Source organism: Vicugna pacos, chromosome 26 (assembly GCF_048564905.1).
Source record: "Vicugna pacos chromosome 26, VicPac4, whole genome shotgun sequence".
In the NCBI taxonomy this organism is placed as follows: domain Eukaryota; kingdom Metazoa; phylum Chordata; class Mammalia; order Artiodactyla; family Camelidae; genus Vicugna; species Vicugna pacos.
In genome coordinates this window covers 13,723,375-13,746,562 of record NC_133012.1, presented here as the reverse complement: position 1 = coordinate 13,746,562, position 23,188 = coordinate 13,723,375, and the positions used below count along the sequence as shown (strand labels likewise).

The following is a 23,188-nucleotide window of genomic DNA, read 5'->3' as shown; positions in this document are numbered from 1 at the left end:
AGGCTGGTTGAAATATCACAAAATGGAATTTTTCCAAATCCTCTCAAGAAAACTAGGACAGTTGAACCTTGAGGCAGAAGAGATGTGGTGGTGACAATGTGACATCAGAAGTGTTCTTGTCTCTGGGAAGGTTTGATTTGATGCAAAGAGTGGAAGACTGAAATGGAAAGGGCTTTCTTACTCCTTCCTAGAGTCTTATTCCACTTTAAGAATTACATGTGTGGGTTTTATTCATAGTCACAAACTTGGATAAGCCATAAAATGAATAGAATAGTATGAAATGAATGCAGTTCTCCTAAGTTACCTCTGTTCAATAAATTCACTAAACAGTTACTGAATTCCTTTCAGGTTTAAGTAATATGATAGTCATTTTACAGTAATCATTTTATAGAACATCTTCTCTGGTATTTGTATTAGAACATGAAGAAGTATAATTTTAATGTGTTATTGTTCAGCTAATGCCAGTCCTTATACATTAACCCAATTCATTAAATCAGACCATTTCAGTGATGTTACATTTTGAAATTAGTGAAATGTTTAAAAGGCTGTAATAATGCAACTGCTTATATAATACACAAAACACACATTTTTTAAACTTTTTTTATTAAGTTATAGTCATTTTAAAATGTGTCAAATTCCAGTGAAAACACGCATTTAATTCATGCTGTTTAGCACAATTTCATCATGAAATCATGTCTATATAACAAACATTTTTACACATCTAGTATTATTCATTTATTTGCCTTATGAAAAATTTATCTCTATCCCTATCAAAGTAAGATCATGTCTAGATTTTTATTCTCAATCATAAATGATTGTACTAATTTTTACAAACATTAATGATGAGTCATACTGACCCATGACTATTTATGCCCAAACTGTCTTAGATTTATTGAACAATTCCTAAGCAACTAATGGCAAGAGTTTTATTATTCTACAAAGATAAAAGATTTATAGTATCTAGGTTTCTGACATATTTTTTGAAAATTTATTTCTATATGGGTCAAAATTTAAATGTCAGTGATACATGATCCAAATATATTCTCCAAGATGAGCTATTAAAATGAAATACCAAAGAGGTTCCCCAAGACACTAATTTATAATCTGTATGTGCAGCCATGGGTTACTAGACTGAATCGCAGGGCAAAGATGAGTACTCTATTTCTTGACTTCTTTTCCCTAAGATGTTTCTTATTTCCAGTAACTTTAAAAATGTATATTTCAAGCAAAGGAAAATGAATAAAAATAGATATAAATTTAAACTATATTCATATTGATGTCAGCTCTATCTTTTAAAGTATGTGATAAACTTGCATTTTTTAAGATCTTATAACTTCTTTTTCATTGGAAAGTACATAAATTCTTTAAAGACCCAAGAGCACTATTTAGTGTATTACGAAAATAGTGTCCTGCCACTAGTAAGACAGCTTAGCTCTCAAATAACCTTAGCAATCTGTGTATACTCACCACAACTGAACATTCCTAATAATTTATAGGAACATGTAATGCACTAAGAGATCCCTGATGTATGATGCCTTTTCCTTTGAAAATACTTTATCTTTTGATCCAGTGGAGTGTGTAGGTGCATGCATGTATCTGTGTCTTGATGTGTGCCTGTGCTTGTGTGTGTGTGTGCATGCATGCACTTGCATGTGGGATGTATCTGTCAGGGAGTGGCTATTAGGGATTTGGAGTAAAGAGGATCATGAATTGGATGTGAGTATGTAAAACTAGGAATGAGATTGTCGATTACTTAAGAACAGTACTTGAGATATGAGTTAGCAGAACAGGCCTATATACTCTTCTAATTCCAATATTCTGTATCAGAAATGATTTGGTAAAAGGAGGTTTTTTTTTTTCTTTTTGATTCTGACTTCAGAAGAACTTAACAGAGCTTATATGAGAATATGAAACATTAAAATTAGAATTCTTATTTTTTTAAAAAAATGGTATGTTTCTGTTATGTGCATGGATATGAAAAATACATTGATTTCCTGAGCTGCTATCTAAAACACAGCCCAGCATGTAGTAGTCACTCAATAAATGGTTTTTGGATGAAGAAATAAACAGATTGATTCCATGAATTTTAACTTCACATGGAAACCACTGAGCTTTTGTACTCATCAGAGAGGGGTATGAGAGAAGAGAAGAGGGGAGCTAGATGGAGAAGGGGAGAGATAGGAAGGAGTAAAGAAGAAAGGACAGATTGAGACCAAGAGGAGAGAATCAGCAGGCTTCATTTTGCAGTGTATTTTCGACTCTGTCATTGAGTTCCCGAAGCCTATGCACTTAGCATCAGACTCAAGCAATATTGATACTTCCCAGGCAGAATATGGAAGGTCAAAGATATTCTACAATAAATAACAATATGATACCAGAGATATATAGACTTACAAACCATTTCACTTATGTAAAAGATACATAAAGTTATGTAAGCAAGATGTTAAAACAAAAGTCCGTAATCAATCTGGGTGTGGCTGTGAGATCCAATCAAATTTATTCCTGATACATTAAAGTTTCATAAAATGCCAATTTCAAGTGTTTTCCCTAGTTTTTAACTCTTTCTCTTTACCACATCATTGTTTTTAGTACATACATTTTGTATATAATAAAAATGCAACCAAGTTAACCAACTCCCCTCCTTCCTTCCTTTCACTCTCAGCCTCTTAACTGCCTTTACACACACACACACACACACACACACACACACACACACACACACACACTGACTAAAATTAATTCAGATGGACAGAGTCTTTGGGGCATACAGTTGATTTAGATTAGTAAAAGTGCAATGCCAGTTAGAATTATATTTGTAATCCTTTTAATAAGAAATATCTTTTTTAATTTTTTGAGGAGACAGTTTTATACCCATTTCATATTTTATGGCCACCAAAACAGATTTGTTCATCCCAGCAACAGTGAAAAAATAAGTAATAACTTAAAAATGTTGCAGGTTTTCAGTCATTGTTCTCATTCTAATTTTTGTATGCAATGGTAGTCTCTTACAAAATAGCCTTATTAATATAATTTGCTAATGAATTTTTAAGTAAAATGAGAGTTCTGCAGGTATCTATGTTACTTTTATATATTTAATAAAATTAAGAGCCTGAAAGGACTGACATGTTCTGTAAAATTGAATTCTATTTGTGTTCGAATTGAATTCTGAGTTTCTTTTCTGTTCCATTAGTTTGTCATGTTTTATCTTTGCATTAAAAAATATATATAAATGACTAGCTGGTGAAATTTTTCATCTAGAAGATGACACTGCTTTCATGAATCAAAAAGTACAAATTCCCAGAAATGAATTAAAATTAATTTTTAATTAAATGTCAAAGAAAAATTGCACTGGACAAAATGAAAAGTTCAAAGACTTAATTCAAGACTGTTGCAATAGAGGTCAAGATTATTGCAAGAGATGAGAGAGATTGAACTCAACTCTCTTGAAACAAAGGGCAGGAGAGTTTTAAGCATTTAGAAGAGCTACTGGAATCTAATGAAGGATGTTAACAGGGGGCTGGTCAGCTTGATTAGGCTAGATGTGTGTGCTATTTGTGGCTAATGGAGGTTAGGCTCCTACCTTCCCACAGAGACTGGGCGATAGGGATGCTGTCTTTCTTGATGTTTATGTTTCCAAGGATGGCTCTCAGGTCCTTGAGAAGGATACTCCTGGGTTTCAAAAGTGGCAAGAGGCTTAGAGAAGATTTATATTTCAAAGTGGCAAAGAAATAATTTACAATTACAAGTTTTCTAGAGTAAGTGCTCTTAGAAAATACATTTCTTTAGAGTCAAGAGAAAACCTGTCTGAAGTTTAGTCAGTCTGAGGGAGAACTTTGATGCTGTCATTGTCAAAAACAAGCCAAACAGTTTATTTTAAATATAATGATGGGATATAAAAAAGTATTTCAAAATTTTATTGAAAATATAATAAAAGACATGTATCAACCCATCAGTCTTCAGATTCTAATAGCAGGAGAAAAATGTGTATTTTTATATCTGCTTTAAGGTTTAAAAATTATTTTCTTTAGTTATATAATTAGCATACAATATTTAGTGATATTATAGTAGTTTCAGGTGTACAACATAGTGATTCCATATTTTAATACATTATAAAATGATCACTATATGACCAGTTACCATTTGTCACTATACAAAATTGTTACAATATTATGGACTGTGTTCCCCATGGGTGCATTATATCCCCATGGCTTATTTATTTTACAGATGGAGTTTTGGATCTCAGAATCCCGTTTACCTATTCTATGTGTCTCCCTACCCCTCTCTCCTCTGGCAACAAACCTAACAGAAACAGACTCACAGATACAGAAAAACATCTTATTAGTATAATCAAAGAACTAATGTGATAGTAGGGAATAACCAGGTTGTGATCTCAGAAAGGACTGGAAGAAGTCAGATGAATCTAGCATTCAGATGTCCTTTCAAGTTGGGGTATTTGATCCTCTGGAGGAAGCAGCTGAAAATCGAGACTGTACATTCAGGATACTCAGAGACGTGGAGGGGGGAGAAAAATTGTTTTTCATTACCTGTCAAGAGTAGAGAACTACCCAGGTGGTCACGGGAAACCAAAGAACTGTGTCCTAGGTCAAAGATTTGCCTTTTCCTGATGTCATATAGATGGAATCATACAGTAGGTAGCCTTTTCAGATTGCCTTTTTTCACCAAAAAAATTCCTACATGGATTTTTTTTCATGACTTGATAGCTCATTTCTTTTCAGTGCTAAATAAAATTTCACTGTCTGAATGTTACACAGTTTATTTATTTATTCACCTACTGAAGGACATCTTGGTTGTTTCCAAGAGTTGGCAGTTATGAATAAAACTGGTATAAATATCTGCTGCAGGTTTTTTTGTGAACATAAGTTTTCAACTCCTTTGGGGTTAGATCTATGATAAGAGTATGTTTAGTTTTGTAAGACAACTCTTAAACTGTGTTCCAAAGCAGCTCTACCATTTTGCATTCCCACCAGCAATGAATGAGAGTTTGTTGCTCCACATCCTCACTAGCATTTGGTATTTTCTGCCCTTCATTTTCAAGGTTCCATATCCATTATTAAGACATTTGATTATTAAAATGAATGCCCTCAACTCATCCCCTACCTCCTTTTATGAACAATATTGAGTGAGTTCCTTTAAATCTAAGAAAACGCCAGGAAAAACAAAACAAGACCAAAAGCAAAAATAGTGTCAACCATATGTAAAGAGCTAAGGATTGCTGAGTAGAGCAATTATACTAAATTGATTATGGTAGGAACCTCATTAGCTGAAAAGATTCCAATAGCTGAATAAGAGGTATGGCATTTCATCATATACTTCCCTCTCTTTTACATTTTTAAAAATAAGATAGTCTGGAGTGTTGTGTGTTGTGAAGAAAATCAGAGCACTTCAAATAATTGCTTATGATGTTTACAATTTAGGAAATTCAGACCTAGTATTTTCATGGTTATTAAACCAGAGCAGATTTAGCTAAACAGAACCATTTATTAGCCTGTTGTACATATCATTTTAGACAGGTTTAGTAGATGATAAACTGTGGAAGGAGAATAAAATAGTGTAAAACTACTATGAGGGGATATCTAATAAAAATAAGATAATTGTGTCATTTCTCCTACCCAAACTCTATTTAGAATACTAATAGGGTATAAAAATCACTAGTATGTAAAACAGCTCACAGTGCTAAGAAGCATAAAAATACAGATAATAAATTACAGTGAAGAATATTAACATTCATTAATGACCCCATAAAATCAAATGTTTAAAACCAAAGTGCTTCAGTATCTCAAAGTTTGTCCTAAAGGTTTTTACCAGCAGGTTTGGACTCTTTTCTTGTTAATGAAATGCAAAAGCAGTGTGCCAGTGGGAATTCACACAAGTAATTTTATGGAGAGACATTTATAGAGTTAAAATCATAGTAAGCTTATCACTTATTAACTATAAATTATTGACAGAAGTAAAAGATACAAAGCATGAACTTCGAAGGATGGAAATATGTAAAGTAGAATAAATTGAATATACCCAAATCATAAATTAGAGGAAGAACACTTGCCATCAGCAGAAGTTCTTCAGAGAGTTCCCCAAGACAACAAAACATTGTAGTCTGTGGTAAGTCTTAGGCAGGGTATTTAGGAAAGGACAATTAGGGGAATACAATAGTTTGTTAAAGAATAGGTGAGTTTCTTCCTCTTTTTGGAAGTGCATAGAGGAGTTTGGGAACTGATTCTCCAAGACAGTGAGGCACAGGGCAAAATTCATGAAAGTAGAATTCAAACAGGACTGAGTTTGAGTTCTTGCTTGGCTATTTAACTGTATAAGACTCTGGCAAGTAACTTAACTAGTGACAACTCCATCGTGTCATCTGAAAGCGAGAATAGTAATAACTACTTCACCAAGTTGTAGGAATCTGTGCATAAACATTCTTAATGGTACTTGTTCAAGGTTTGGAATATGGAAAGTGCTTGATAAATGGAAGCATATTTTTCTTAATCAAATTCTGAGTAGCTATAGAGTTAGAAAGAGAGATCTGGCATCATGTGAGCTTTGTTTTAAGTATTATTTCATTTAAGAGAATAAGCCATTTTAAAATTGTGTATCATTTTAATAAACTAGACACACACATATACATATATATCCAATATTACACCGTTTAAAGTAGTGTATTTGCTGTGTTTGTGTCACTCATATGGAACTTGTCATAAAGTTCGTTAAATTGGAATTACTTCTGATTATTTTATCTTCTGGCTTTAAGACTAAGATCCTGGAAGGTAGAAAATTGGATTTTGGTTTTATTACAGTTCCAACAAATTCTAGTACAAAGCTTTCTTGTAAATAGAAACCAACCAATGAAGATGAAAAATAAGTTAAAATATTAGCTTTATTTTGGACCATTAATGAAAATTTAATCTTAATACATTTTTCAATCAGATGTATTTTCTTCTGTTTTAATAACAATCACTGTTATTAAAATGAATCATTCATAGAGATATCAGTTATTTAAATGACAGCAGAAGGGGATTTCTATTTAAAAATTCTTAAATTAATGTTGCTACTATTTTTACTTTATTTTTTAGTATTATTAGTTTTGTATTATTCATCCATTGTTTTAATTGTATTTTGGTACTAATTCCAAATTCTTTTACTATGAATTGGAAACCATGCCATTTATAGAAGAGAGTAATACTTAGAAATTGATATGTCCATTAAATAAAAAGAAAATAAAGCTTTGTATTTTCATTAATATTAAATTAAAATATGATTATTTTGTTATTTAATACCACAAAATTATATGAAAAATAAATATCTATTCAATTTATAAATGTAGAGCTCTCTCTTTCTAACTCTATAGGTACTCAGAATTTGATTTGAAATAATTTGTTTTTTAAAATAACAACATAATAACTCATTGAATACGTCCACAATATGATATCAGATTTCTGTGGAAAGAATATATATCTGGATACCTAAGTCTTCTGGTATTCAGCATAGATTTTTGGCGACTTCAACTGTAAAGAAGTCCAAAGAATGGCTTTCATTATAGCGTTATAGAAGATTTGACCTTTTCAAATTTATCTCACATATTTTGGAATGATGCACTTTCAGATTAAAGCTGTCTCTGACTTTAAAATTTTTTCAATATCTTTTTGGTGGCTAAAATCATTTGGATATAATAAAAGGTTTTGTCAAGGGCATGTAATTGATTTTTCAGTGTGAATCAAAATCTAACAGTAAATTTAAGTATTTTAGCTTATGAATATGCTTTCAAAGTTCTTTGGAGGAGAATGTCTGCAATATATAATTTAGGAAAGTGCTTTTTTCTTTCTAATGGGCAGATATATTTTAATTTTGCATGAAGGGCTACCTAGTATAATTTATCTTTTCCATTCTTGAAATTAATTCATAGAGTTCTCTATAAAGTAAAAATATGCCTAAACATTGAAAGAGAATAATGATGACTATTACTGCAAAATATACTTCTGGTATTAATCAAATTGATTTAAGAACTAATTTCTAGCATTTCTTTCTATGTGAACTCATGAGTTTATATATATATTCATGTGTGTGTGTGTGCCTATAAATTTAGATATACACAGTCCAAACAAAAAAAAAGATCTGAGTCATCCACACTAAATATGCAAGACTTGAAAAATAATTTAGATATGTGTATATAAGCATGTACAGGAGGCAGATTAGGTATTATAATGATCCAAATGAGAAGGATTTGATTATCTAAATCATGTATTTCATACAAAATACATACATTTTTAATACTTCAGTTTTGAATGTAAAATAGGCTTTTAAGAGAATGTTAAATTATGTTGTTGTAAGTGACTCTTCCCAGTATCAGATATTCTTCATCAATGGAAATATTTCTATTCCCTTCAGTAAGGGATTTCTTATTTCCTCTGTATATATTTTCCCCACATGATGACTTATTCAAATTTGGCAAAGAATACTACTACAGATGGGGAAATTATTTAAAGATATTATTTTTCACAGAAGCTCTTTTTACTTTCTACTTCTGTTGAAATACAGAAAGAAGAGCAAATTCTATTTATTGATGAAGCTTTGTCAGATGTTTTCACTAACACCTATACAATTAAAAATACTGATGGAAATTAATATTATTCTTAGTAGAAACATTTATTTATGTAATGAATTTGTTATTTTCACGTTGTATATACTTTCTTGCCTAATATTAATTCAGAGCTGAGGGTAGGAAATTAGCAATGTTTTTAACGAGATTATCTCATATGTATAATGTGATAATAAAATTGGTTTAACATGAGGGCAAGAGCAGATGTAGAAGAAAGTTTTTTCATTCTTAATTATCATATACATAAAAATGTAATTTGAAAATAGTTATAATTTTAAGCTATTATCTTAGTGAAATAGAACTTTATTTCTGCAATAAGACATAAAGAGAGTACTTCATAAACCATTGTAATATATTTTAATATATATGGGAGCAGGTGTGAATTTTATTACAGATTTCAGTTCATTCTAAATTATCTTTTAATGTTCAGTGACCCATTTATTTATTTATTTATTTTAGCTGAACATTTCTCTTAGATATCATTCAGAATTAGTAAAACTCATGAAATGTAAATGCTATTTATTTTTTATAAAGACTCACTGAAGACCACTTCACCATCAGTTAACACGAACTGGGTCATGCAGTTCTTGAAAACCCTTTAGAATAAGTGAGAAAAATTTTAGAAAATTAAAGTTCGCAAAATTTTATGAAACCTAAACTTGATGTATTGTACATAGAAATATGATAACAGATATAGGTAGATAAAAATCAAGGAAAAAGACTTCACTTACAGAAAGACTAAGGAGTTACGGGTTTCCAGAAAAAGATACAGAGCACCAAAAGAGTTTTCGCAAACCTTAGTTAATCCTGCAATTTCTTGGTGTTTATATCATAATTACTACTACTATTTCCCATACTTTAGGATTATAATTAGTTCTGAGTTTGATAATGTGATAGTTTTAAAAAGTCTTATGAAACCCCAAAAACATGATTTTTAAGAGAAATTATTCTTTTTTCTGTTTTACTCTGGTACTGTCTTTGTTAAGACAACATGACTTTTGGGAGGGGTCATCATCACTTTCTATACACTTGAGTATATTACTTTATTTTTAGGTGGAGTGAAAATGATAGCCTTTCTGTGACCCAACCAGTTAGGTAGAAAAATATCACAATAATGTCATTAACTTGGAAAATGAACACTGATTGGTGTTTCCTGACCCAGAGTGCAATTTTTTTTTAATGAAAATTGTATAGAAAATATAGAACTATTTTAACACTGACACGTTGATCTGATAGATACCTTGACTTTGCTTATTTTGAATATCTTTTTATTTTGTGTTTGTGAAACCAAAAATATTTTAATTCATATTATGTTAAACCAGTAACTGTTCATCAAGAAAGTGTTTCCTAGAGTAAATTCTACTAAGATAATGTAATACCTTGATGAGTTTTATAATGTCCAGTTATTTAAAAAGTTTTTACTAGTGTTTTTTAAAATATGTATTAGTTACTGTATATGAATATTTTGCAATAACATTTTTCCACTGGTAAGCTTTTGTTCTTATCAAAAATTATTGTTACCATTATAAATTATTATTTGTCTTTTTCAGCTGTAGTCATGATTTATATCAAAGAAATATTTCTATGTTAATACTATGTACATACATTTGTGTCTCATCAAGAGTATTCTAGTAATTTTTAGGAAACAAGAAATCTTATATTTAATTGTGTGGTTTTTACTCTCATGGTGATGATATCCACCAGTATTTGTGATTAAAAACTTACAATTGCTATGTATTTATAAGCTTATACATGAGGAAATTATAAATACTTCCAGAATCATATATGTTGATCCTAGTTTAGTTTTGATTCTCAGACCCTAGAGGATCAACATATCCTTATTATCATATTATGCCAAATGTATTTACTAAGTACTTAATATAGATATGGTCTTTCTTACTAATTTTACTGAAAATTTCTCATGATAAATTATCTTACAGGAAAAAATATTTATGTTTTAGTTTGGAGCTAAACAGTTTTAATGCACATGTATTTATCCAGAAGCTCATTAATAATGTCTTTGTACTTTATAAGGATAAATTATCCCAATGTTTTTAATTTGGTTGGAGTTAAAGGAACACTACTGTAATTATTCCTAAACAATAAGGCCAAACATATACAGGAAAGAGGTAGATGCTTAGAATTATAAATTGAGTGATGTATTATAATTATATACCAATTATTCTTTTAAAACTAAACATAAATTGTTATACTGTGTTTTCATTATGCAATATGGATTGAGAACACTTCCAAAGCTGTTAATTTGGTTTGTTAAAAGAAATATGACAATTCTTCTCCCAAAAAAAGTTTACATTAAAAAAAATCTTTACTTATTTTAAATTAAAATCATTATTTTGGTAAAAGATATTTATTGAAATATCTGAATTTAAGATTTATCCATTATGTAGATGATCCTTGTTTCCATTCTGCTGTAAAAGATCATAAAAGATCTCTTTCCTTAGATCATCCTGCATCATTGCAGACCCAAAAGAAAACATAGGGTCATTAAGATGAAAGACAGTAAGACATTTTTGCACATTTTAAGTAATGAACAGTTGATCCGTGTTATTGGTGGATTTGTGATTTTGCCTGCTTGCAAAAATCATCTACATATCCCAAACCGTTGTTCTCAGCACTTTTTTGGTTGTTCACAAACATGTGCAGAGTAATGAGGAATCTGAGTTGCCTCATGTGCACGTTCTAACTGCGGTGGAGTGTTACTCTCTTCCAGCAATAAATGAAAGTTCCTTCTACTCCACATCCCCCCCACCCCACCCCAGTATTTCATGTTGTCAGTGTTTTGGATTTTGCTTATTCTTATAGGTGTGTGGTGGTATCTCATTGTTTTAATTTTTGAGGATCTTTTCATATGCTTATTCGTCATCCACATATCTTCTTTGGTGACGTGCCCATGTCTTTCCCCCATTTTTAATTAGTTTGTTCACTTACTCATTGCTGAGATGTAAGAGTTCTTTCTATATTTTGGGTAACAGTACTTTATGAGATAAGTCTTTCACAAATATTTTCTCCTAGTCTGTGGCTTGTCTTCTCATTCTGCTGATCTTGTTCCTTTTTAAAAGTTGGCTCTGTGTAATTATTTTTTTATCTCATATTAAAAGTGAAAAAATAACTTTCTCAAATATAAGCAAAAATGTAAAATATAAGTGAAACCATCTGTTTCTTAGTTTAATGATATGTCTGCTAGGTTACACTAACCCTGACACACGGTTGGATTTTACTAACAGTAGACTCCTAACAGATTGCAAATTTTCTAGTTTAAAATCACTGAACCTGTCGTCATGTAAATACTCATCAAAAATAAAGGACAGAAAAAAATGAAGATGTGAAGACCTGAAGGGAGCTAAATTTCCTACAGAGTCTATCTTTGTTTTTATCCATCTTCAAATAGTTCACTTTTAGTAGCAAAGAGAGAAGCCAGTTTATAGCTCCCTGAATGCTTTGAAAGAGACTCTGCTTTTACCTTGAATAGTGAGATGGATAATTTTCTAACTATGAAATTGCTAACTAGTTTCTGACCTTGGGGACCACTTAAAACAAGTACCCTGTGCTTTCCTGGTGGGCTTGGAGCAAAGCAGCTGTATTTTGCACAGCACACTGAATCATAATGGGACATGTGCTGCTATGAATATTCATAAAGCTACCATATTCTGCCTGTCCTGAGATGATTCCAGTGGATGCTGCGAGAGGGATTTGAAATATCACTTTTGTAGTATCCTTGAAAAGAATCCACAGATCAGGAAAAACAGAGCTGGGGCCCAGGTAATTCTGTCCTTTGTGTACACTTCAGAGCTCTCCTCTGAACGAGTTTGCCCTGTAGCAATGGCACAGAAATCCATTGTAATGACAGAGATGAGAGGTTTTAAACTTTCTGAGAATCTTAAAATAGGTTAAATTAAAATCTAAGTCGTCACCATGGTATGGTTCTACTGACTGGCACACTTCCTCGTGTGTGAAAAGAACTGGTCTGATTCTGTATAAGCAGCAGTGGTCACCAGAGGTTGTGATTTCCTGATGATATATTTAAATAAAATTATAGCTGCTTTCAAATTACTACCAAAGATACTGGGACACTCTTGATAAGGCGGACGATTATATTTCAACACAGACATTTTTGCCTATGCTTTCAAGTTAATTCAATACTGCTTATTACCCTCCTGACCCTTTATGTTAGGCGAGGCTGACTTATATAAAGCCTATTTCTACACTTCGTTTTTTTTTCTTAATTCCCCAGTGGAGATTGAAATCAAGCACGCATAGCCCGCATGCTTGCATGCTAAGGCATCCTTGAGAGTGCCTTTGTAGAGAGGATCAGGATGATTGCTTGTGCATTCAACTGCCCTCGTTGACAGTGTTATGTTGTTAGTGCAGATCCTTGTTGGGGATTCGGGCTCTGTGTGTCTTGGCTTCATCACATAACCATGGCCTTGCTGTTCATTCACAATGGCACCTCTGTCCACAAGGACTGGCAGACCTTGTTTCCTTTCTGCCTCAATGTTGCACATGTTTAATAGAGAGTTACATTTTTCACATTGCCCGTGTTTCTTATTGCTCTAAAGGCATCCTGGATTATATTACATTGTTATTTTATTACATATGTTATCTATACAACATTACATAATGTATGATAGCACTCACATGATGGTGTTCATATAATTCTACCCCTTTTGTACATAATATTGTTCACTGCTACTCTGTTTACTATGGTGAGGGAGAGGATTTCAGGGTGAATTTCATAGTATTCCATCTCAAGTTCAGAATGTGATCCTAATTCTTAAACGCACAGCAAGGTTACTTTCTGAGTCTCTGCAAGAAGAATTGAGTCCTGGGGAATTTCCCTAACTGCCCAAACTCATAAGAATCTGATACAGTTTCTTAATTTAATATTTGAGAGTCTGTCTGGCATTAAATAGATTAGCCATGGGATTATTTTTCTACGGATTCTAAGAACACCAGTGAGCTGAGAAAATTCAAGTTACTCTTCTTATTATTACCTCATTCATATAAATAGCCTATGTGCCTGGATATAATCATGGAGTTAGGTTTCCCCCCCAAATTTTTTGATCTTTTTTAGTTATTAGACTCAACAATTGCTGTGGGCCAAGGTATTATCACAATCCTATTTATAGTATTTCTTTTCTCAGTTCTGCAGAAGCAACATCCAGGGTTCAGTCTTTTTAGATAGATTATGCAGTAATTAAACAGTGGCTCAAATTCAGTGGCTGATGCTTGAGGTCCAATGTTACAGTTTTACTCCAGAGGAAACTGGCAACATGTAGAGAATTGTAGTTAAACTGGTCTCTTGGTATTAGAAAAGTGTCTGCCATGTGGTCCTTTTTGATGTTTTTTTAATATGGATCTTCATTCCAGCTGCTGCCAGTGGCTATTTACAAGATGTGCTTGGCAACAGCGTACTGCAGATGGTGGTCCCTGAATCTGCTTTTTAGTAGCAAGAGCATCTGGAGTTGTATGTTTTCCTTATTAACATCTTCTTAGCATCTATATACCATCTTTGGTCTACTGTTGTAATGGTTCCTACTTCCACAGAGATTTGTTCATTTGGAATGTTCCTTATTGTTATTTGTGTGCTCCCCTTCCTTTTCATTTTTTCACCCTATTTACAACTATTCTAACTTCGAAAAAAAAAATTCACTCCGATAAGTGTGTGTATTGTGTGTGCTGTAGAACTTCAGATGGTGCAAGTATGTACATTTTTTGTATATATTAGGTAAGCTGACTTACCTTTTCTAACATAACTTTGTATGATGGACCTTGTCAGTTCTGATTCCCCAAGAGATGGTTGTCAGTGATTAAGAAATAGTGCAATATCTTTCATTGCATATGCTTCAAAACATTGCCAAGATAAAGCTTGATGGAGTTTTTAACTCCACCAGCTACTATTCTTCTTGCTACTGCAGTATCAAGGATAGTCTTTGCTTAATTAATCCCTCTGGTTGTTCTTACTCATCTTTCATTGTGGACTATATGAGAGAGTAAATGAATGAATGAATGCATTTAGGTTCTGGGAAGTTTAAAAGTGTAATCTAAGATTTCTATTGCTTTTACGTGTTGCTGTTAGAAAAATTAACTCATTTCATTGTTAGCAATTTAATTTTCTCTTAAATATTTAACTGTATTTTAATAAATTACTGTATCTGATTTTATTAGATGTTTACAAATATTAAATTCCACTTTTTACCTAGGAGATATACTAAAATGATTCAAGATTTATATTTTTTTTATTTATAAACCCCAACAAATATACAAGAAGCCTCATAGAAAGTCCAATAATTTTACTAACAGAGAATCTTGGTTTGACTGACGGCTTCCCCTATTAGCTGTTGAACTAACATAAGTCATTTAAGGATTATAGCCTCAAGTTTTGTTTCTGAAGCTGGCTGAGTGAGCATGGGTCTAAGGCCTTTCATGGTGTTCGGTCTATTGTGCAAGATTAATATTCTAATATCCTAGAGTTCACTTCTTATAAGCATATATTTCCTGGAAATGTAATGTTTCATGGAAAACTACTGCAATGAATTATGTATCTTTCCTATTTTTATCTTTAATTCCATTACTTTCAAAGATCTAAAGCTTTTGCATGGAAATTACTTAATCTTTGGACAAAAACTGCTTTGAAACTAACATTAAACTACATTTCATTTGGGGTAATAAATATGAAGATTGATTTGTTCTAATCTTCTTGTTATAATTTAAAATACATTTCTTTTTATGCTTTTGGGAAAATCATAGCATAATAGTCCATATTTGTATTAGTTTTCACAATAAATTTGTCTGAGCCCTTAATTTATACCAATGCATGGGCTGACTCAAAGGCTGCCGGTCAGCACAATGCAAATGCAAAAAAAAAATAGAGCCTTCAATTTCCTCACACCATTATATCTAATATAAATCTTATGTAAAGGATCCTTAAATTTTTTATAAATTAATAACAGATTCATACATAAAGTGAGCAGAGAAGAAAAATTAAGCATTTTATATTATATAGCATTTTATAAAATTAAGCATTATGCAAGATGCATTACTGAATTGACTTAGTGTTGTTATGGAAAACACACTTCCTGACTATTGTATCAGAGTTTGTCACAGCTAATAATTTAGAATGCTCATATAATTTATAAAAGCATGGACATAGATACTGTATTATTTGTCATCTAACTGTTTTTAGAGAGAATATCTGTCTCGATACCAAAAGCTATTTTTGTATGAGATTTAACATGAGAATAATGCTTTTGTCTTATCATTTGTTATTAACAAGTGAAGATTGGAATATGTATTTCAACTGTATATGTTTGTTGCACCTGATTTACTTGAACTGTGTCTCCAGTTAGGATAAAGTATTTAAGTAGAGTTTGTAGTTTACCTAGACAATACCATGGTTATTTTAACTAGAGAGAGTAAGCGTCTCTTTACCATATGCTGAAGAATAAATATTTTTGCTTGCCGTGGAAGAGTGTATAGAGCTAACGTTTCCTGATGATGTAACATTACTGTTTATACCAATAAAATGAAATAAGTGCTGAGGCTTGTTAAAATTAAAAGTTTTCTTTAAAAATAATTATAAATTCTCATGCAGTTGTAAGAAATAATACAGAGACAATCCCTGTATCCTCTACCCATTCCTTCCAAGGGCAGCATCTTTTAAATCTGTAAACATCTCACCAGGGTGTTGACATTGACACAATCATGATCCAGAACTTTCCCATCAAAACAGGCATCAGTTACACTGCATTTCTGTAGCTGCACCTGTTTCTGTTGTGCTCACATCCCCTCCTTAACCCCCGATCTTTTCTGTATCTCAATAGTGTTATCACCTCAAGAATGTTACATAAATGGAATCGTATAATAGCTGACCTTTGGAATTGGAATTTTTTATCCAGCATAATTCTCTGGCGATCCACCCAAAGTTCTTGTGTGTATCAGTAACTTGTTCTTTCTAACTGATAAATAGGATTCAGTGGTATAAGATGCATCACAGCTTGTTTAATGAGTTACCCATTGAGGGTAACCTGAGCTGTTTCCAGTTTTCACTATTATTAACATAACAGCTATAATACAACATTACTGTACAGATTTGTGTGTGAATGTATATTTTCATTTCTCTGGGATGAGTACTCAAGAGTGCCATTGCTTGGTTGTATGATAGTTGCATATTAAGCTTTGTAAGAAACTACCAAATTGCTTCCCGAGTGGCTTTACCATTTTACATTCCCACCTGCAATGTATGAAAGTCTATGTCTTCCCCATTCTTGACAGCATTTGGTGTTCACACTTTGTATGTAGACTTTCCTAGTAGGTATGAAGTGAGATCTCACTGTGGTTTTAATTTGCATCATAGATAATGATGCTGTGCTCACATGCTATGTGCATATCCTCGTCAATGAAATGTCTGTCCATGGGTTTTGCAGTTTGTAATTAGATTGTTTATTTCTATCTGGTGAGTTTGAGTTCTTCATATATGCTTTACACTTAGTCCTTTGTCAGATAATGTGATTTACAAATATTTCTACCAGGCTGTGGCTATTATTCAAACTCTTAACAGGGTCTTTCACAGAACAAAAGCTTCTGATTTTGGTGAGGTCCAATTTATCAGTTTTCCTTTATGGATTGTCTTTTTGTTGTCAAGTTATTGCCTTGTTGGTATCATGAAAATTCCTGTCTTTAAATTTTTTTTCTTTTACATTTTATGTTTGTCTGCAATCCATTTGGTATTAATTTTTGTGTAAAGTGTGAGATTAGGTCGAGGTTGTTAAAAATTAATTTTTTTAACTTAACCCATGGATGTTCGGTTGCCTGAGCACCATTTGTTGAAAAGACTTTCTTTTCTCCACTTGAATTGCCTTTTCCCATTTTCAAAGAAATCAGTTGGACATATTTGTGTAGATCTATTTCTGGGTTCTCTGTTATGTTCAGTTGATCTATTTGTCTGTCGCTCAACCAGTACCACGCAGGTTTGGATACTGTAACTATATAATAAATTGAAATCATTTAGACTGATTGCTCCCACTTACTCTTCTATGTCAGAACTTGTTCTAATATCTTGCCTTGCACGTATATTTTAGAATATTCTTGTCTGTATCTACAAAAGTCTCGCTGGAATAATGATAAGAATTGTGCTAAACCTGTTTATTAATCGAGGGAGAATTTACATCTTTACCAGTTTATAAACATGGTATATCTTTCCATTTATATATTTCCATTTGATGGCCATGCATACATTGCTAGTCCATTGAAATAGTGTTTTTTAAATGTTTCTCTTATAGCCGATAACTTTGCTGAAGATTGCAGGATACAGTATTTTGGTGCTATGATATTTATTTTTGGTAAACCCCTTAAAATTTTCTACAAAGACAGTCTTATCATCAGTAAATAGGGAGAGTTTTATTTCTTTTCTCATCCATAGAAATATATTTCCTTGTTTTTAGTATTGCACTGGCTAGAGTGTCCAGCATTGTTAAATAACAGTGTGAGAGTGGACATCCTTACAACATTCCATATATTAGGAGAAAAATGATCTTTCACCATGATGCATAAGCTGCAGGTTTTGTTCTATAGATATGGTTTATCAGGTACCTTATGTTGTCCATAAACTGCTGTTTTTCTGAGAGTTATAATCATAAATGTATGTTTAATTTTGTCATTTTTTTTCTGCATTAATCAATATGGTCATGTTATTGTTCTTCTGTACTTGATCTTGTGGATTACTTTGATTGATTTTCAAAAATGGAACAAGCCTTAGATTTCTGCAGTAATACTTGCTCGCTCAGGGCATGCATGTCTAAATCTATTTGCAAGTATTTTGTTAAGGATAGTTGGGTCTATATTTATTAGACATATAAATCTGTTTTTTCCCTCTTTTTTTAACTGTATTTGATTTTGGCATCAGGGTAATATCAGCGTCATAAAATAAATTGGGTAGTGTTTGCTCTTCTATTTTCTGGTAGAAATCTTGTAAAATTCATACTAATTCTTCTTTGCATGTCCAGTAAAACTGCCAGTGACCCCACTGCACATGGATATTCCTTTTCAAAAGTTTTAAAATTATGAATTCAATTTCCTTAATATTTATAACACTGTTAAGATAATTTTATCTACATCAGATGAGATGTGCTGCGCTATTCATTTTAACAGTTTGTATACGTGTGGATAATGTTATATTATATAATTATATTATTCAGCGTATTCTCTTTTTTTTACCCTTTTTTTGTCTGTAAGGTCGGTAGTGATATACTGTCTTTCATTCCTGATACTGGTAATTTGTATCTTCTTTTTCCCTTTCTCAATTTTTCCAGAGGCTTGTCAATTTTGTTGATACTTTCAAAGAATCAGCTTTTTCAAAATTGATTTTTGTCTTTCTATTTTCAATTCCATTCATTTTTTCTCTTATCTTTATTATTTCTGTTCTGCTTTATGAGGTTGAAAACCTCATGTTCTCCTTTTCTAGGTTCTTGAGTTGAGTTTTCTAGGTTCTGAGTCTAGGTGTTTGATGTGATGGTTGTTTCTCTTTCCTAATAGATGCACTTGGTGCCATAAATTTCCCTTTCAACCAGCTTGGCTGTGTCCCACAGATTTTGATGCATCGTATTTTCGTTTTCATTCAGCTCTTGGGACTTCACCTTTGCCCGAGGGATTATTTGGAAGTGCCATTTTGATTCCAAATGTTTGAAAGTTTTCCTCTTAATTTTTCTCTCATCGATTTCAATTATTGTCAGAGCATTCATTATTCTCTAAAATTACAATTTCTTTAAATTTGACGAAGTTTGTTCCGATTCAGGATATTGCTTAATTAATTGGGTATCTGTTCTTTGGGGATGTGAAAGAGACCTATATCTGGTTGTTGCTGGTCATATGTCACATAGGTGTCAATAGATCCGTTTTTTTGATGGTGTTCAGTTCTCATCGGCTGATCTTTTGTCTAGTTGTTTTATTAATTATTAAGAGAATGATGTTGAAATCCTCAAAAATAATTGTGGATTTCTATATTTCTATTTTTCACTTATCTCAGTTTTAGTTTCACATATTTTTATCTCTGTTGTTTTCTGTACACACATTTAGGACTGCTTTGTCTATGGCGTCAGTTGATCCATTTATTCTGATATAATTCTCCTTTCATCTCTGATAATTTTCCATGTCTGAAGTCTTCTTTAGCTGATATAAATATAGCCACTCCCACTTTCTTTTCAGTAATGTTTGTATGATACACCTTTTCTACCCTTTTACTTTTAACCTGCCCATATTGTAATTTCAGTGAGTTTCTCGTAGACTGCACAGTTTGCATAATTTTTTAATCTACTCTACCCATCTTGTCTTCTAATTGGTGTATTTAGACAATTTACATTTAATGAAATTATTAATTTATTTGGACTAACATTTATTGTTTTATTTTTTTGTTCCCTCCATTATTTACTTTCCTGTTTTCTTCTTCCTACTTTCCTGTGGGCTTTTGATTTTCTTTTCACATTAAAATTTTATTTTGACTTACCTATAATGTCTTTGTATCTCTGTATGTAGTATTTTTGGTGGTTGCTCTTGGTAATGCATTATGTGAGCGTAAGTGTTTCCAGTATACTTGTGTTGTTGTTTGGCTAGTTATAGTGAAATATAGAAAGCTTAATTCTCTTCACTTCCTTCTAGCTGCCCCCATTTATAGTGTAACGGACTTCACTATTTTCTCTATGTGCATTTAGAGTCATATTATATGAGGTTATAATTTTTAATTCAATGATCATACATGATTTGGAAACCTGAAGTGAGAAAGCCTATTGTATTTACCCATATTTTTGCTTACTATTTTTCTTCCTTTTCCTGATGTTCCTGAGGCTGCCTAAAGTTTTCTCTCTTGCGAAAATAACTTTTCATTCATTATTTTATTTTTAAAAAGCTTCTTTAGTCATTGTTATAGAGTAGTTCTGATGTTGACAAATTATTTTCCCTTTATCAGAGACTGTCTTCATTTCCCTTTCTTTGCTGAAGGATAGTTACAAGCTTCTGAACTGAGAGAGTTTTGATTTTTGTCTCTCTCAGCATGTCAACATTTTTGTGCTACTATTTTCTGCCCTGTGTACTTTCTGATCCACTGTCACTTGCATCATCATTCTCCTGTAAGTAAGAAGTAACTTTTCTCTTGCTGCTTTAACTTTTTTTGGTTTTAGTTTTCAGAAGTTTGGATGAGCTGTGTCTTGGTGTGAATTTTTTAAGGTTTTTCAGTTACATGATTTAGCATCTTGAATCTGTAGGGTTTTTTTTTTGTTGTTGTTGTTTTTTGGGTTTTTTTTGGGTCAAATTTGAGAAGTTTTTAGGCATTAAAAATCTACTTTAAGCTCCACTCTCTCCTTTCCATCAAGGACTCAGGACTCTAATGGCATAAGTGTTTTATATTTTATCATAATTCCACAGATCTCTGGGCTTTGTTCTTATTTTCTTTTCAGTGTATTTTTTCTGTGTTGATTAGAGTTAGTAATTTCTGTTGTTCTGTATTTGAGTTCAGAGATTCCTTCATTTGACCATTTCATTCTGCTGCTAAGCCCTTGCATTGAATCTTTAGTTCAGTTATTGCAAGTTTTAGTTCTAAAATTTCCATTTGGTTCTTCTTTATAACTTCCATTTCTCTTCAGATTCTTTCTTTTATTCATTCGTAATCATATACATACATACTCAGTTGAGGACTTTTATGATTGTTACCTCAGAATCTGTGTCAGGTAATTCTGACATCTCTTATCATCTCAGTGTTGGTATTGTTCTTTTTCATTCAGTTTTACATCTTACTGTTCTTGACGTGATGAATACACTCTATTGAATCCTGAACATTTGGGGTCTTATGTTATGAGACTATGGATTGTATTTAAACTTCCTTATTTAGCTAGCTTCCTTTGACACTATCCTGTCAGGAAAAGAGTGTGTGTCAGGGAGGGGGCTGCCTTGTTACTTCCAGGTGGAGATAAATGTCCTGGTTCCTCACCAAGCTTCTGTTTACACCTGAGAGGTGATCTTATTTCCATTGGGTGTTTGTATAAGGCCTGACTCCCCTTAAGTCTCCTCTGACGCAGCCTCATTGAGGAAGGGTAGGGAGTCCTCACCCTGTTGAATAGGATGGAAGTCTAGCCTCCCCACATAGTCTCTCTGGACTCTATGTGTGTAGGGGGAGAAAGATGGGGAGGGAGGGACTTGTTCCTACCTGTGGTAAGTACCTGGGGTTCTTGGCCTTCTCCAGTAACACCCAGCACAGAGGGGAGGAGCTGGTATTTGTCATAACAATCTGCTGTGGGTGGAAGTCTGGGCTCCCTACTTGGTCTTTGCTGCCCTGGGTGAGAGTAACACCACAGTGTTTTGTTTTGTCTTGTTTTTCTTGTGATTTTGACTGGACTTGAGAAATTATCGCCTAAAATTTTCTCTCTTGCTAGGCTGACCCTTTCCTGGTCTTTGGATATAGAGAGAAAGATTTTGTGGGAATTTTTCTGTCTGCAGCTGTTTTACATACATACGTGTTTGTGTGTGTGTGTGTGTGTATATACATACATACATACTACATATATATATAAAATTTAGATGCAAAATGTCAAGTAATGAAATTTTTAAAAAGAACTGGAAATTAAAGGAATATTTGAGGTAAGATAGTGTTCATGCCAGTGATATTTGAAAGTATTGCATTTTATGTTAAAGCAATGACTTGGATTTTAATGAAGAGCTTTGAAATGGCAAGGTCAAAGAGAATAGAATAGTCAACCTGCAATGTTAAAGGTCAGCTTCATCTCTCTGACTCATGCTTTTACAAAATATTATTACAGGATTTGAGGCTACATTTGCAATTTTCAGCAACTTCTCTTGAAAACTGGCTGTAACAGCTTTGCCTTGAATGATTTGAACAGGATCAAGTAGACCCAGATATTTCTTTCATGTATTCCAGGATTGTTTTTTCAGTGCCTATTCAATAATCCATATTTAGAGGGATTTTCCTTTTTATATTTTTAAATTTGTAGTGCTTCTTTGTTTGCATTGCAATTGTCAACACAGCAGTGAGAGAGAATGCTCCTAATCTTAATCTCTTAAACAACAGCGAATCAATTTTTCTGAAAAATAATAATATAGTATAACAAAAATCAGGGAATTAGCAGGTCACATCAGACTGAAAATTCCTATAAAACTTATTAAAAATCTTAAATCAGTATTTCTCAAACAGTTTCTCATTAAAAAAAAAAGATTTTTCCCTTTATCAAAAGTATAATGGCTAGAGGCAGAGAGCCCATGGGGGGATCCAGATCCCTCAATCTTGACGTCAGGAAACAGCTCACCATCCCACTAGGCAGGGGTTAATCCTTAGCATCTATAAAACTCTGCAGAGGACAGTTTGTAAAAGTCCTCTGTCTTAATTATCTCTTGTCTTCTGAGATTTACAAAAACTCTTTTTGGATTAAAGTATTGTAAAAAAGTAAATAAAAATGACTCCTTTCAAAGTTTGTTATAATACCATTGCAGTCAGAAAAAAATGTTTTTTTCCTAACAAGTAATAGGCTAAGAGTTTTGTGATGGAGAATATAGTGTAGGTAT

General features: G+C 32.5%; 1 protein-coding gene and 1 long non-coding RNA gene across 2 annotated transcripts in view; one reads left to right on the top strand and one right to left on the bottom strand.

The window, feature by feature from the left end:
* Positions 1-23,188, top strand: part of SGCZ (sarcoglycan zeta) — a 454,199-nt gene that overhangs the window by 252,191 nt on the left and 178,820 nt on the right. The window lies entirely within an intron of this gene.
* Positions 9,113-16,409, bottom strand: LOC140689482 (uncharacterized). Its single transcript, XR_012064484.1, has 2 exons — positions 16,307-16,409; positions 9,113-9,204 (listed from the first exon to the last, which is right to left on the bottom strand). It is a non-coding gene; the product is annotated as an uncharacterized lncRNA (long non-coding RNA).